At 49.0% G+C, this 17,392-nt stretch overlaps 1 long non-coding RNA gene and 2 pseudogenes across 2 annotated transcripts in view; 2 read left to right on the top strand and 1 right to left on the bottom strand.

The window, feature by feature from the left end:
* The window catches only part of LOC119564155, a 29,230-nt gene that overhangs the window by 9,730 nt on the left and 2,108 nt on the right, over positions 1-17,392 (top strand). The gene's annotated exons all lie outside the window — the stretch shown is intronic.
* LOC122461334 lies at positions 2,868-6,889 on the top strand (annotated as a pseudogene).
* LOC102936932 lies at positions 11,825-13,585 on the bottom strand (annotated as a pseudogene).

Genomic DNA, 17,392 nt, shown 5'->3' with positions numbered 1-17,392 from the left:
ATGGACTGCACCCTCAGCAAGTTCGCAGGTGATGCTAAGCTGGCAGGAGAGGTAGATATGCTGGAGGGTAGGGATAGGGTCCAGAGTGACCTAGACTAATTGGAGGACTGGGCAGAGTCCAGCCCCTGGGCCAGCAGCAGCAGGTTGGGTGTGGGAAGGGGCTCAGGGCTGGGGCAGATGGTTGGGGTCAGGGGTGGTGTTTACCTGGGGGGGGTGGGCTCCTCGGTTCCCACTGTCATGTCCCTGCAGCTCCTAGGCAGAGGGGCCAGGGGGCTCAGTGTGCTGCCCGCGCCCGCAGGCACTACCCCTGCAGCTCTCATTGGATGCGGTTTCCAGCCAATGGGAGCTGCGGAGTCAGCGCTTGTGGTGGGAGCAGGGCGTGGAGCACCCCGGCCGCCCCTCCCCCTAGGAGCTGCAGACATATGCTGGTCGAAACCAAGTAGGGACCCTGCCAGCCCCACCAACCCCACTCCCCAACACTCATGGGGTTCCTGGGCTGTGTGCCACTGCTCCCACCCTCCCAGCACCAGTGGTGGTACTGGGCCACTCCCTGAGCACCCGCGGCACCCCCAGACCGCACCCTCACAGCACCCAGGCCCCAAGTTTTAGTTAGGGGTATATAGTAAAAATCATGGACAGGTCACAGACCCTGAATTTTTGTTTACTGCCAGTAACCTGTCCATGACTTTTACTAAAAATACCCATGGCTAAAACGTAGCCTTACCTATGAGTAATGAGGACAAGCGGAGCCTTTAGAGCCGGGAGTTAAAACTCGGAGCAAGATGCTTGGAAAGGGGTTAGACCCACCTACTTAGAGCAGGAACCAGTGGGAGGGATCGCTCAGTGGTTTGAGCATTGGCCTGCTAAACCCAGGGTTGTGAATTCAATCCTTGAGGGGGCCATTTAGGGATCTGGAGCAAAAATTGGCGATTGGTCCTGTCTTGAGCAGGAGGTTGGACTAGATGACCTCCTGAGGTCCCTTCCAACCCTGATATTCTATTCTATGATTCTAACCCCGAGGCATAAGGGGCTGGCAGAGAATTTCCCCCACAGGGAGATTATTCCATCCTCATCCACTAGGGGGTGTCTTGCGCCTTCCTTGGAAGGAGCTGGGCTTTGCTAGAGACAGGACGCCGGGGTAGATGGGCCCATTGAGCAGTTTCTCTGTTCTTGGGCGTTCCAGCTTTAGCCACTGGACCCCATCCCCCGAGGCAGGAATAGAACCCAGGGGTCCTGATTCCCAGCTCCCCCTGCTCGAACCACTAGACCCCATCCCCCAAGGCAGGAATAGAACCCAGGGGTTCTGAGTCACAGCCCTTAAGAAGGCCCAAGGCTGCCAGGTGGAAAGCCCCTTCCAGGCACAGAAGCACGGCACTTTCTCCTGCTGGGTTAGGCGTGTGCATTTGTGAAACCACTTCAGCTTTTGAGGTTTTCTGCATCAGCCAGATGGCAGTTCCCCTTCCTGTTGCCTGCCCCCAGCCTCCTGAGCCTCACGTGTCCCAGTGACACTCAGATCTGTGCCTGGGATCTGGCTGGCCAGATGTCACAAGCATTTATCCCCAGCGAGAAGAGAACCCAGTGGAGAGGGCTCTGACCTGAGGGCAAAGTTGCTCTGAACTCTCAGCCTCCTGCCACTGCTAATTCATAAATCCGTCTGTTTGGAACCCAGACGGGCCCCTAGATCATTCCAGTCTCATCTCTGGCACAGCCCAGGCTAGGGGCTCTCAATTAGTCCCCCCATAAAGAGCCCAATCACTCTTATTTGCCAAGAGCATCTTCCGGAAAAGCCACCAGGTGTTTGTCCGGCAGTTCCTAAAACCCTCCAGTGATGGGGATCCCAAAACCACCCCTGGAAGCCAATTCCACCCCTGGAAGCCAATTCCAGAGCTTCTCCCCCGTGAGAGTTAGAAAGAGTTTCCTAACATCTGACCTAAAATGTACAAACTTTTAAATTTGGGGGGTAAAAGTGCTGAGTTTGCAGTTTAAAAAGAATCATTTTTTTAAAAATCTTGAACTTGTTCTGTTTTTAACCAAACAGCCAGCCTGGCAAGTGGATTTTTTAAAACATAAAAATCATTGTTTTTTTCCCCGAAAACCAGTTTTCAAAAATCGAAGCTTGTGCTAAAAGCTGTTTTCTGTAAACTCAAAATGTTTACGAAGCCTCCGAATGGTTTTCATCAAAACTGACGGTTTTGAATCAAACCCCAAATATAGTTATTGGAACCCGATTGGGTTTTTTTCCCTTACCAAAAATCCATTTTCAAAACCCGAGATTTGGGCTTAAAAGAGTTTATAAAAACTGAACATTTGACTCAAACCCCACGTTTTTTCTTACCAAAACTGCCATTTTTTATCCATCCCCCAAAACATTTACTGAAACTCCCAAATTTTGACCCCAGTCAGTTTCTGAAACCTGCAAAAATCCAGTTTCCACTTTTTCCATTAACAACAACAAAAATTGCATTAAATTTTTGAAAAGAAACCTGACCTGGTTTGCAATTCCTGGTGATAAATGGCTGACGTGTCCAACTGGCTCCACCCATTTCCCTATTACGCCAGGGTCCTTGCTCCCACTTAGGAAGGAAAGGGCCGTACGAGGGTGCTGATACTGCAAAAATCCTGGGCACAGAACGCTCAGTGCAAGGGGTGGCCCATAGCTCTGTCTTGTCGCAGTGAGTTCCACTGGCCATTTCCCAGTTGCTCTGAGAATACCCAGCCTGGATAGTCTGGAGGACCAGAGGGTGCCCAGAGAGGTCCTCTCCAATGGTACTTTCCTACCTCTCCGGTGTTTCTCCCTTCCTTGTTGTCCACTCTCCCTTTTACCCTAGTCTGTTGTCACTTCTAACGCCTCTTCTGTCTCTCCCCAGGGCACCATGGACTAAGGCAACATGACCATCCAACCAACCAACCACTGGGACGAATTCCAGCCAGACCCCAGCACCTGTGAGAGCCACTCACCTAGCCGTGGCCATGTTGCTCTTCCCCACCTTCCTGGTGGGTGTGGTGGGGAACAGGCTGTACCTGTGGGTGCTGGGGCTGAAGATGAGGAGGGTGACCATACTGTGGTTCCTCCACCTGGTTTCCTGCTACCTCCTTTTTACCCTGCTGATCCCCTTCTTCACCATCTACATCCTCCTGGGTTTCCACTGGGTCTTCAGCATGGCCATGTGCAAACTCCTCTATGCATACCTCTCTCTGGGCATGTTCACCTCCTTACTTCTCACCCTCATCACCCTGGACTTCGACACCCTTATTCACAATCCCGTCTGGTTTCGGAATCACCACGCCCTGCCCCAGGCTGGAAAGCTGGTTGTGGGCGTGTGGCTGGCCTCCTTTGCTCTCAGTGCTCCCTACCTGGCTTTCTGGGAGACCCATGTGGTGGGCGGGGGCAGAATCATCTGCATCAACAATTACAACATCTCTGGAGACTGGAACGGAGCCAAGATGCAGGACCTGGGCAGATGGGTCCACCTGGCTATCTTCATGGATGGTTCCTGCTGGCTTCCTGCTGCCCTTCTGCACCATCGTGAGATGCTACGTCTGCGTGGGGCTGAAGAAGAAGGAGAAGAAGCGGGCGTGCGCTGGGAACCCCCTGAAAGTCATGGTGGCCATGGTGGATTCCTTCTCCCGCGACTGGTACCCTACCACCTCTATCACAGCTTGAAGCTCTAAAAGAAGGAGGTGCCAGAGTCAGTGACAGGCACTCTCTTGGTCATTTACATCTTCACGTCCTGCTTCAATTCCTCCTTCTCCCCCATCCTCTACCTCTTCATGGGGGAGAAGTTCTGCCATGACTTCACAACGTCTCTTCTCACTCTGGTCAAAGCGGTTTTTGTCAAAGATCTCAGCAGCAGTGCCCCCGAGTCTAATGGAAGACAGGGGTCAGAAGTCGAGAACACCAAACAGGAGATGGCCTGAAGGTGCCCAGACTTAGGGAGAGTTGAAAACTTGGCATCCCCTTTGTTTCTAGATCTCCTATGGTTCTAAAACCTGATGGGTTCCAGATATATCACTGTTTATAAACCCCGCAGTGTCCCTGGATTCTAGATTCCCTGCTCTCTCTCGAGAATCCCATCTGTTCTAGGTCTCTCAATTTTTTCAAGCTCAGTGGGTCATCAATGGAACAAGATCAGGAGTCAGCTCCAGAATCTTGTTTGTTTTATATCACTCAATGTGTTCTCACCTAATTGACTCTCTTGGATTCTGCATCTCTAGACGTCTCTGTTTGTGTCTGGAATCTCCTTTTTTCTAAGAGTCTCAGTGTGTTCATATTCAAAGTCCATGGGTTCTAGATTTCCTACTGGACCTAGGACATCACTGGATTCTAGAGTGTTTTCAAACCACATAGAATCCAACAGGTTCCAGATTGTTTCTTAAAATTTTCATTGTGGTTCTAAATTTTCGAATGGTTTTTAATCCATTAGGTGTAGTATATTACAAAAGAGTCTGTGTATTATAATAGCAATATCTAGCTCTTCTCTAGTGCTTGCCATCAGTAGATCTCAAAGAGCTTTACCAAGGAGGTCAGTAGCAGTCTTCCAGTTTTTACAAATGGGGAAACTGAGACACAGAATGGGGAAGTGACTTGACCAAGGTCTCTCCAGTGGCAGAACCAGGAACAAACCCAGGTATTCTGCATCCCTTCCCAGGTCTCTAATCCCATTGCAGCTCCTTAGATTGTGAGATATCTAGGACATGGACTGTCTTTTTGCTCTGTTTGTACAGCACCTATCACAGCCAGGTCCTGGGCCAGGACTGGGGCTCCCAGAACTACCTGAAATAAAAAATAAGAAGTAATAATTAGTCCCGGGTGTTACTTGAACTACTTATATTCCATAAGGTCTGTGTGGCGGCTCTGAAATACTTTACAACCACCGCATGACCTGGTCACTGGTCACACTATTTAGTGTGTGGAAGCTCTGGCTTAGTTTAAGAGCGGCTGGTAAGGAAAACAAGCCGGCAGGACAAAGGGTGGCTCCAGAGAAACCACCTGCCCGTGAGCACTTCAGGGTGGTGAAGAGGTAACTTCCAAGTAACCAAGAAGTTCCCACTTGCCAGCTCTAGCCAAGTTACAAAACTTTGGCCAACTCTTGGGGCCAGCAGATCCAATGGACAATAAAGACTTAAAAAGACCCTCCTGATGGATTTTCCATCATTGACAATTTTTAAGGTAGGACTGGCTGTTTTTCTAAGAGATCTGCTCTAGTTCAACCAGGGACTAATTCAAGGATGTTCTGCAGGCGTTCAGAAAGGAGCACACCATGCTCCATCTGGCCTCGGAAGCTCTGAATCTATCCAGGGGTCAGGCAGATGTTGTTGGGGTGGTGCACCAGTTCTCAACTAGGGCGCACTGGGATGTCTGAGGAAGTCAGGCCTGCGTAGGCCACCAGCCCAATGTGGAGGCTTTAGGTAAGTTAGACATATGTCTTTTACTGTTCAGAGAAAACAAGACTGAGAACCATGACAGACACCACCTCTCGCTGATTCAAAATTCAATAGGATCTCATGGATTCTAGGAATACCAGCCAGTTCTTAACCTCATGTGTCCCAGCTACGTCTGTGTTTTCAATCTGATCTGATCTGATGTGGGCTAGATTTAGACATCATGTTTTCAAACTCCCTGCATGTTTCAAAAGCCAATAAGATCCTATGAGTTCTAGATATTTGGCTAGTTCTTGAACCTTTGGGTTCTAGGTCTGCCAAGATTTTAAAACCCAATAGGGTCTATGTTGTCCAGAACATTCTAGTTTCCAACCTCATATATGATGTCCTAACTGACATAGGACCAGTTTGGGTTTTTAAAAACTTGTCAGACCTAGATCTCAAGAGGTTCAAGAACCATTCAAATAGCTAGAACACATGGGATACTATTGGGTTTATATATCTATATGTCTATAACTGTCTATATGTATCTATACACACACACACATTCAGCGTAGTACCACGAGTTCTAGATATTTGGCTGCTTCTGAAACCTCTAGAGTTCTAGGTGTGACAGTGTTTTGAAATCCAATCGAATGTGACATGGTCTAGTACCTCAAGGGCTCCAAACACCTATATGTCTGAAAAAACAGTAGGATCGTGTGAATTCTAGATGTGCAGTTAGTTCTAGAAACATATCTGGAATTGAGAACATTCTCCGCTTTGAGGGCGAGGTCCATGGAATCACATGTGCATGGAGGGCTGCAGAACAGAGCAGTGGGAGTCACTCCCTGGAGCTGGAGAAGGGAGGAGGACTGGCTGCCTTGCAGGAGGAGGGCAGCAAGCCCCCTGGGCAGAGCAGTGCTGCAGGCAGAGACCCAGGCAGCTAAAGGCAGCTCCTGGCAGGCTGCAGGGATCTGCAGACTGAGGCCCTGACACACGGGCAAAGAGGGTGCTGGAGCCACTGAAGGAAGTGGCTAGACCATGGACTGCAGTTTGCCACTGAGGGGCCTGGCCGGACAGTAGACTACAGGTCCCGCACTCTGAACTCTGGGGTACAGATGTGGGGACCCACATGAAAGATCCCCTAAGCTTATTTTTACCAGCTTAGGTTACAACTTCCCCAAGGCACAAATCCTTTCCTTGTCCTTGGACAGTATTGTTGCCACCACCAAGTGATTGAGACAAAAATTCAGGAAAAGAGTCACTTGGAGTTCCTTGTTCCCCAAAATATTCCCCCAGTCCCTTTCACTCCCTGCCCTGGGGAGGCTTGAGAATAATGTGAGTAATGACCAGACTCTTTATCCCTAGGACACTGAAAAGCAAACAGGTTCTTAAAGGAACTACTTTATTTAAAGAAAAAGTAAAAGAATGACACCTGCAAAGTCAGGATGGAAGGTAACTTTACAGGGTAATAAAAAGATTTAAACACAGAGGATTTCCCTCTAGGCTCAGATTCAAAGTTACAAAAAACAGGAATAAAACTCCCTCTTATCATAGGGAAAATTCACAAGTGAAAACAAAAGATAACCTAACGCATTTTCTTGCTTTACTTACAATTTCTGTAATTTATATGTATCATTTCAGGTATCTTTTCAGGAGATGTTTTACCTGCTTGGTCTCTCGCTCTCCATCCAGAGAGGGAACAAATAAAGAGAGCCCCCAAAAAAACCTTCCCTGCCCCCCACATTTGAAAGTATCTTCTGTCCTTATTGATCCTTTCGTTAAGGTGCCAACCAGGTTATTTGAGCTTCTTAACCCTTTACAGTTAAAGTGATTCTGTACCTCTGGCCAGGAGGGATTTTATGTTACTGCATACAAAAAGGTTGTTCCCCTTCCGTTTATAATTCTGATGGGGGGACTTAGAGTGTGGCACAGCCAGGGGGCAGTGTAACTGAAGGAAGACGCTGTGGTCCTAGGAGTGACGTGGGTCCAGGAACAGAGGTGACAGCAGGCAAGACATCACCAGAAGAGGGCACAGTGCTAATTCCCTGGACAGTGTTCATCTGGGAAACCCTCCAAAAATAGAAGCATAACAAATAATCACCAATTATTTTGGAATATTAAGCCTGTAAGGCAGTAGGGCATGGAGTGAACAGGCCAGAACCTCGTCCAGTGTAAATCAGTGTCGCTCTGTTGACTTCACGTCAGAGTTCTCGGGTTCTTCTCCTGCCTCTGGGAGGGGAGCGGGGTCTACCAGGGTAGAGTGGGGGGGCCAGGAGCAAGGACTCCTCGGTTCAATCCCCAGCTCTGGGAGGGCAGTGGTCTCTAGCAGTTAGAGCAAACTTAGTAACACCACAACATTTATTGAATTAGTATCAAATTTGCCAAATTGTTTCGCTCAATCACCAAAAAACTGACATTTTCAAATGAAATATTTTGATTTTCTTTTTCAAAATGGCTTTGTCTTGAAATGTGCTTCAAATTTTATTTAAAATGTGTAAAATCTAAGCTCACAAAAACACATTTTGTTCGGACTGAAACAACCCCTCCCCCTTTTAATTTGCTCCCAAAAAATCATTTGGGGTCGTCTCCAAATAACCCCTCCCCCATTTTTCAGAAGAACTAGAGACCCGAAGAATTGGTTATTGTCACAGGATGTTACATGCCATCTGTGGTCCCAATTCAGCCCTATTGTGGCTGAAGACACCAGGTCAAAATGTGATAATAGGGACGAGAACTCAAACATCTCCATGTTTAGATCAAAACAGAAGTTGCTCTGTCTCTAGGCCCCCACGTGTCAGCTCAACGTGGGTGTTACTCACCCTCAATTTCTGGTGGAAGCCGTACCTCGCAGAGGTGTGCACTGCTATTAAACACAGGTGTGACGAGCTTGAGGAGCGAACTCACTTTTGCAGTACAGCTGCACTGGCCCTCGGTCCCATTGCTTAGCTGAGCTCAGGGGCTGTCTGGGCTCGATGTTTCCTGAAATTCGGCCTCTTTACTTTTTCACCCCACTCTGAATCAAAAATATTATAACCATCTGAAAATGTTCAATCAGCACGTGCTGGGGGCAGGAGGGGGAGTCTGTATCACGGGAACCAAATCACCCCAAATTTGCGTTACAACTCCCCCTCCCCCCGCCTCCGTTGCAGAATGTCATTTTTCAAGGCAGTTGCCCCATGCACGGGGGCATCAGTGCAAGTTGTGAATATTAACAGCAGCTCATCATTGGGGGCTGCAACTCATGAAGTCCCCCATGAAACGACCACCCTTCGCTCCAGCAGACTCCTGCAGAGCCCCTGGGGCTTGGTGCCACTTTCCAAGTGTAAGCACAGTCTGGATGAGCTCTCCTCTGACATCTAGTGCTGAGCTGTGGAAAAAGACTGCAGAAGCTGATCATAGAATCATAGAATCATAGACTATCAGGGTTGGAAGGGACCTCAGGAGGTCATCTAGTCCAACCCTCTGCTCAAAGCAGGATCTCATTTGCATGGACACACCCACCCTGCCTAGGTGCTCTGCATGGTGGGATTGCTTGCCCAAATGATCACTTGTGGCTGGTGTTGGATCCCCAGTCTCCTTGTTATTGGGCAAGAATAAAGGGTTGTTGTCCTTGTTGTGTGAACGAAGAGCAGCAGAACTGTGCCTGGCATACCCCCAATGGCATACCCCAATGCCCAGGAATGATTATTTATGATTATTTTTTATTTCGGTAGCACTGGGAGCTCAAATCCTCACCCAGAACCCCGCTGTGCTAGGCACTGTACAAACCCAGAGCAAAAAGACAGTCCCTGTCCCAGAGAGCTCACAGTCTATGGAGATTCAATGGATAGAGACCTGGGCTGGGACATAGCAGACACGGGTTTGTTCACGGTTGTGCCACTGGATGGACCGAAGTTTCTACTGGGTGACATTGGCCAAGTCACGTCCCCACTCTGTGTCTCAGTTTCCGCATTTGTAAAAACTGGAAGACTGCTATTGACCTTGCTAAAATTCTTTGAGATCTACTGATGAAAAGCACTAGAGAAGAGCTAGATGTCGCTATTGTCATACACAGACTCCTCTATAATATACTACACCTAATGGATTTTAAACCATTTGGAAATCTAGAACCAGGATGAAACTTTTAGCAAACAATCTGGAACCTGTTGCATTCTATGTGGTGTGTAAACGCTCCAGAATCCAGTGATGTCCTAGATCCAGCCGGGAATCTTGAACCAGGGCCGGATTAACCTTTGGTGAGCCCTGGCGCCAAATATATTTGTGGGCCCCCATGGAGCCATTGTGGGCTCCGAGTGTGGGCCTGGCGTGGCAGGGCCATTGGTGGCCTAGTATACCCGGTACTGAATCTCAGAGACATTTTTCATGTTGATCACACACCTCTACATGACTATCTGCATTGCCATATACAGCTCCCTCCGCCCCCAGGGTTTCTCATTAAGCTGTGGATCCCCTGGTTCAGAACTGCAGTCAGGTGGAACACTTTTCGGCTTGTGTGATTGGAGGCGATATCTGATCCACATTGTAAGACTGTCCTACATAAATGAGGGGAAATGGAGGTGCTTTTTAAATTCTTTTCTTCCACTCTTCGTTTCTGTGGGGAATTTGCCATTGCAATATCACGGTCTTCTTTTTAAACAAACAACACTAAAAAAAAATGGCAAGGGCTGTAGAAAATAGCAATTCCAGTCCTAGTGAGCACTGGGAAGACCCCAGCATGGGTTGCTCAATTTTATCCTACTTTTTCTACAGCAAATTACAGAGGATCAGCATATTTGATTTGGGAGAATCATAGAATCATAGAATATCAGGGTTGGAAGGGACCCCAGAAGGTCATCTAGTCCAACCCCCTGCTCAAAGCAGGACCAAGTCCCAGTTAAATCATCCCAGCCAGGGCTTTGTCAAGCCTGACCTTAAAAACCTCTAAGGAAGGAGATTCTACCACCTCCCTAGGTAACGCATTCCAGTGTTTCACCACCCTCTTAGTGAAAAAGTTTTTCCTAATATCCAATCTAAACCTCCCCCATTGCAACTTGAGACCATTACTCCTCGTTCTGTCATCTGCTACCATTGAGAACAGTCTAGAGCCATCCTCTTTGGAACCCCCTTTCAGGTAGTTGAAAGCAGCTATCAAATCCCCCCTCATTCTTCTCTTCTGCAGACTAAACAATCCCAGCTCCCTCAGCCTCTCCTCATAAGTCATGTGCTCTAGACCCCTAATCATTTTTGTTGCCCTTCGCTGGACTCTTTCCAATTTATCCACATCCTTCTTGTAGTGTGGGACCCAAAACTGGACACAGTACTCCAGATGAGGCCTCACCAGTGTCGAATAGAGGGGAACGATCACGTCCCTCGATCTGCTCGCTATGCCCCTACTTATACATCCCAAAATGCCATTGGCCTTCTTGGCAACAAGGGCACACTGCTGACTCATATCCAGCTTCTCGTCCACTGTCACCCCTAGGTCCTTTTCCGCAGAACTGCTGCCTAGCCATTCGGTCCCTAGTCTGTAGCGGTGCATTGGATTCTTCCATCCTAAGTGCAGGACCCTGCACTTGTCCTTATTGAACCTCATCAGATTTCTTTTGGCCCAATCCTCCAATTTGTCTAGGTCCTTCTGTATCCTATCCCTCCCCTCCAGCGTATCTACCACTCCTCCCAGTTTAGTATCATCCGCAAATTTGCTCAGAGTGCAATCCACACCATCCTCCAGATCATTTATGAAGATATTGAACAAAACGGGCCCCAGGACCGACCCCTGGGGCACTCCACTTGACACCGGCTGCCAACTAGACATGGAGCCATTGATCACTACCCGTTGTGCCCGACAATCTAGCCAGCTTTCTACCCACCTTATAGTGCATTCATCCAGCCCATACGTCCTTAACTTGCTGACAAGAATGCTGTGGGAGACCGTGTCAAAAGCTTTGCTAAAGTCAAGAAATGAAGTAACAGCTGCCCAAATTGAGCTTAAGCACCCCTGAATTTTGCGGGTGTCCAAATCTGGAAGGCAGGTGCTAGATTTCCTTTCTGAATATTAGATAAATCTGGAAAGGAAAAGTCAATTTCTGCTTCCATGGCTCAGAAGTGGAAATCCTCCTGCTCTGTATCTAAAGCCACGCAGGTCCTCGAGTAGAGCCTCCTCTCCCTTACTTTTCATTTTAACTTCTCCTGGTGGGGTCCACAGACCTCCCTTGCTAGGCTTCAGAAAGAGAGGTGCACTGTCTATTTAGTCCACCCAATTCCTTCTTTGGGGGCTGCCAGGAGGGGTCACACCAGGACTGGGGAAGTCTTCTGAGGGTGATATCTGAGCCAAAGCCTTCTACTCCTTGGGCATCCTTGCTCCCCATTCACAGTGCCACCCCCTTCTAGCAGCCAGCTCTCCATTCACAGCAAGCTGCAACGCATGGGATCTCAGCTTCCTCACTCCCTCCCCCTCACTTTCCTGTTGATAGCTGCCAAGGGAATGTGGGAAATGTAGTTCCTTCCCTGCTCCAGGGCCGGCTCTCTAGGCGGGGAGCTGGCCAAGGAACTACAGCTCCCAGGGCCCTGTGGGTTCTCAGCTCCCACGCTCGATCCCTGCTCCTCCGAGGCTCCGCTTCTGCAGCGCTGCGAGAAGGGAGGAAATGAGTGTTACGGGGCCCCTTCTGAGCTTGGGCCCAGCGCTATGCCGTCATTGGGGCCATGGTAAATCCGGTACTGTCTAGAACCCATAGATTTTGAGTTTGAACACACTGAGAGGCTTACAATAAATGAGATTCCAGATTCAGCTAGTGATCCAGAATCCAAGAGAGTCAGCTAGGTTAGAACACATTGAGAGACCTAAAACCAACAAGATTCTGGAGCTGGCTACTGATCTGGTGCCACTGATGACCCACTGAGTTTGAAAAAATTGAGTGACTTTGAACGCATGGAGTTCTGGAGAGAGCAGGGAATCTAGAATCCAGGGACACTGCAGAGTTTCTGAACAGTGAGATACCTGGAACCCATTAGGATTTAGAACCCTCAGGAATCTAGAAACAACTGCGATGCCAAGTGTTCAACTCTCCCTAAGTCTGGGCACCTTCAGGCCATCACCTGTTTTGTGTTCTCGACTTCTGACCCGTATCTTCCACTAGACTCAGGAGCCCTGCTGAAAAGACCATCAACAAAAGCCGTTTTTACCAGAGCGAGCAGAGACGTCCTGAAGACCTGCCAGAACTTCTCCCCCACGAAGAGATAGAGGATGGGAGTGAAGCAGGCATTGAAGCAGGATGTGAAGGTATAAATGACAAAGAGAGCACTCTGGCACCTCCTTCTTGGAGAGCTTCAAGCCATGATGGAGGTGGTAGGGAAGCCAGCCAAGGAAGAAGGAAACCACTGCAGCCACCATGACTTTGAAGGGCTTCCTGGTCTGTGCCAGCTTCTTCTCCTTCATCTTCAGCCCCACGTGGACATAGCATCCCACGATGGTGCAGAAAGGCAGCAGGAAGCCTAGCAGGAACCGGACCATGAAGATGGCCCGGTGGACCCGTCTCCCCAGCTCCTGCATCTTGGCTCTATTCCAGTCTCCGGAGAGGGCATAATTGTTCATGCAGATGATTCTGCCCCCGTCCACCACCTGGGTCTCCCGGAAAGCCAGGTAGGGAGGACTGAGACCGAAGGAGGCCAGCCACATGCCCACCACCAGCTTCCCAGCCCTGGGCACTGTGCGGTGATTCCGGGACCAGATGGGGTGGTGAGTGAGGGTGTAGCGGTCCAGGCTGATGAGGGTGAGATGGAAGACAGAGGAGAACATGCCCACGGAGATGCAGGTGTTGAGAAGCTTGCACAAGACCATGCCAAAGACCCAGTGTAAACCCATTAGGAGGGAGACGATGAAGAAGGGGATCAGCAGGAAGAGGAGGAGGTAAGAGGACACCAGGTGGAGGAACCAGAGCGTGGTCACTGACCTCCTCATCTTCAGCCCCAGCACCCACAGGTACAGCCCGTTCCCCACCACACCCACCAGGAAGGTGGGGAAGAGCAACACTGCAGAGGCCAGGTGAGAGGTGCTCACAGCTGCTGGAGTCTGGCTGGAATTCGCCTCAGTGGTTGGTGGGAGAGTCATGTTGCCTCGGTCCATGGTGCTCCTCCAGCTTTTCTAAATAGTCCAGAACGACTTCTTTCTCCACAGAGGGCTTTCAGCACAGAGGGCTCCACCTCCTCCCCATGCTGTGCTGCCCAGTGCAGGAGTCTGGGAGCTGACCTTGTTCGTGAAGAAAGAGGCAAAAAAAGCATTGAGTACATTAGCTTTTTCCACATCCTCTGTCACTAGGTTGCCTCCATCATTCAGTAAGGGGCCCACACTTTCCTTGACTTTCTTCTTGTTGCTAACATACCTGAAGAAACCTTTCTTGTTATTCTTAATATCCCTTGCTAGCTGCAACTCCAGGTGTGATTTGGCCTTCCTGATTTCACTCCTGCATGCCCGAACAATATTTTTATACTCTTCCCTGGTCATTTGTCCAATCTTCCACTCCTTGTAAGCTTCTTTTTTGTATTTAAGATCAGCAAGGATTTCACTGTTAAGCCAAGCTGGTCACCTGCCATATTTACTATTCTTTCTACACATCGGGATGGTTTGTCCCTGTAACCTCAATAAGGATTCTTTAAAATACAGCCAGCTCTCCTGGACTCCTTTCCCCCTCCTGTTATTCTCCCAGGGGATCCTGCCCATCAGTTCCCTGAGGGAGTCAAAGTCTGCTTTTCTGAAGTCCAGGGTCCATATTCTGCTGTTCTCCTTTCTTCCCTGTGTCAGGATCCTGAACTCCCAGACCAAGGGTCAGCTCCCAGACTGCTGCACTGGGCAGCACAGCATGGGGAGGAGGTGGCCAGCCCTCTGTGAAGGAAGAAGTGGTTCTGGACTATTTAGAAAAACTGGACGTGCACAAGTCCACGGGGACGGATGCGTTGCATCCGAGAGTGCTAAAGGAATTGGCGGATGTGATTGCAGAGCCATTGGCCATTATCTTTGAAAACTCATGGCGATCGGGGGAAGTCCCGGAAGATTAGAAAAAGGCTAATGGAGTGCCCATCTTTAAAAAAGGGAAGAAGGAGGATCCTGGGAACTACAGGCTGGTCAGCCTCACCTCAGTCCCCAGAAAAATCATGGAGCATGTCCTCAAGGAATCAATTCTGAAGCACTTAGAGGAGAGGAAAGTGATCAGGAACAGTCAGCATGGATTCACCAAGGGAAAGTCATGCCTGACTAATCTAATTGCCTTCTATGATGAGATAACTGGTTCTGTGGATGAAGGGAAAGCAGTGGACTTGTTGTTCCTTGACTTTAGCAAAGCTTTTGACACGGTCTCCCACAGTATTCTTTCCAGCAAGTTAAAGAAGTATGGGCTGGATGGATGCACTACAAGGTGGGTAGAAAGTTGGCTAGATTGTCGGGCTCAACGGCTAGTGATCAATGGCTCCATGTCTAGTTGGCAGCCGGTATCTAGCGGAGTGCCCCAAGGGTCGGTCCTGGGGCCGGTTTTGTTCAATATCTTCATAAATGATCTGGAGGATGGTGTGGATTGCACCCTCAGGAAGTTTGCGGATGACACTAAACTGGGAGGAGAGGTAGATACGCTGGAGGGTAGGGATAGGATACAGAGGGACCTAGACAAATGAGAGGATTGGGCCAAAAGAAACCTGATGAGGTTCAACAAGGACAAGTGCAGAGTCCTGCACTTAGGACGGAAGAATCCCATGCACCGCTACAGACTAGGGACCGAATGGCTCGGCAGCAGTTCTGCAGAGAAGGACCTAGGGGTGACAGTGGACGAGAAGCTGGATATGAGTCAACAGTGTGCCCTTGTTGCCAAGAAGGCCAATGGCATTTTGGGATGTATAAGTAGGGGCATTGCCAGTAGATCGAGGGACGTGATCGTTCCCCTCTATTCAACATTGGTGAGGCCTCATCTGGAGTACTATGTCCAGTTTTGGGCTCCACACTACAAGAAGGATGTGGAGAAATTGGAGAAAGTCCAGCGAAGGGCAACAAAAATGATTAGGGGACTGGAACACATGACTTATGAGGAGAGGCTGAGGGAACTGGGATTGTTTAGTCTACGGAAGAGAAGAATGAGGAGGGATTTGATAGCTGCTTTTAACTACCTGAAAGGTGGATCCAAAGAGGATGGATCTAGACTATTCTCAGTGATAGCAGATGACAGGACAAGGAGCAATGGTCTCAAGTTGCAGTGGGGGAGGTTTAGGTTGGATATTAGGAAAAACTTTTTCACTAGGAGGGTGGTGAAACACTGGAATGCGTTACCTAGGGAGGTGGTGGAATCCCCTTCCTTAGAAGTTTTTAAGGTCAGGCTTGACAAAGCCGTGGCTGGGATGATTTAGTTGGGATTGGTCCTGCTCTGGGCAGGGGGTTGGACTAGATGGCCTCCAGAGGTCCCTTCCAACTCTGTTATTCTATGATTCTATGAACTCGACCATCTGATGGTCACTGCCTCCCAGGTTCCCATTCCACTTTTGCTTCCCCTACTAATTCTTCCCGGTTTGTGAGCAGCAGGTCAAGAAGAGCTCTGACCCTAGTTGGTTCCTCCAGCACTTGCACCAGGAAATTGTCCCCTACACTTTCCAGAAACTTCCTGAATTGTCTGTGCACCGCTGTATTGCTCTCCCAGCAGATATCAGGGTGATTGAAGTCCCCCATGAGAACCAGGGCCTGCGATCTAGTAACTTCTGTTAGTTGCTGGAAGAAAGCCTCGTCCACCTCATCCCCCTGGTCCGGGGGTCTATAGCAGACTCCCACCATGACATCACCCGTGTTGCTCACACTTCTAAACTTAATCCAGAGATACTCAGGTTTTTCTGCAGTTTCATACCGGAGCTCTGAGCAGTCATACTGCTCCCTTCCATACAATGCAACTCTCCCACCTTTTCCGCCCTGCCTGTCCTTCCTGAACAGTTTATATCCATCCATGACAGTACTCCAGTCATCCCACCAAGTTCCACCATTGGATAATCCGCTACTGCCCAGCTTGGCTCATTAGACGGTTGGACGCGGAGGGCCAGGGATGCACAGAAATGTGGTTTCAGAGTAACAGCCGTGTTAGTCTGTATTCGCAAAAAGAAAAGGAGTACTTGTGGCACGTTAGAAACTAACCAATTTATTTGAGCATGAGCTTTCGTGAGCAACAGCTCACTTCATCGGATGCATGTGAGCTGTAGCTCACGAAAGCTCATGCTCAAATAAATTGGTTAGTCTCTAAGGTGGCACAAGTACTCCTTTTCTTTTTACAGAAATGTGGGTTCAGCGGTACCTCCAGGGCAAATACCAATGCCAACTGCTGTCCATTGGAGGGAGTTGCATGTCCAAAGGGACTAGAGCTTCGATAGGGCTCTGAAAGATCCACGTTCCCCAGAGATGCGGCAGAGGTGGCTGGTATGAGTATGGCCAGGCTGATGCCCCGGGTTTGGATGTAAGTGTGCGGAGAGGAAAGGGCTGTTGGATTCAAGGAGCTATGTCAGGGTTCCCTCCCCTTGTCTTTGGATAGTGTTGCTGCCACCACCACGTGAGTTGGACAAAAATTCAGGAAAAGGGTCACTTGGAGTCCCTATTTCCTCAAAATATTCCCCCCCAAACTCCTTCACCCCCTTTCCTGGGGAGGCTTGAGAATAATATACAAACGACCTGGTTACAGTGTGAGCAGAGACCAAACCCCTGGGTTTTTAGGACACTGAAAATCAATCAGGTTCTTAAAAGAAGAATTTTATTTACGGAAAAAGGAAAAGAATCACACCTGCAAAACCAGGATGGAAGGTAACTGTTAGGATATAGATATTCAGGCCTGTCGGCAAAGGCCTGTACTTTAAGAATTTAGGTGTATTCTTATCACTTGGCTAGTTCTAGAGGTATAAAAGAGAGAATCAAAATCACTGTCTGCTGGTGTAAGGGCCTTCTCTTACTGTCACAGTCTGAGGCCCTGTGCTTAGGCTAAGGCCTTTGGCTAAGCAGCAGAGGCAGCCATAAGCTAGGAAGCAACCGGTCACATCCTCA

Source organism: Chelonia mydas, chromosome 24 (assembly GCF_015237465.2).
Source record: "Chelonia mydas isolate rCheMyd1 chromosome 24, rCheMyd1.pri.v2, whole genome shotgun sequence".
Lineage (NCBI taxonomy): Eukaryota > Metazoa > Chordata > Testudines > Cheloniidae > Chelonia > Chelonia mydas.
The sequence above is the reverse complement of the archived record's forward strand: the minus strand, read 5'-3'. Positions and strand labels throughout refer to the sequence as shown.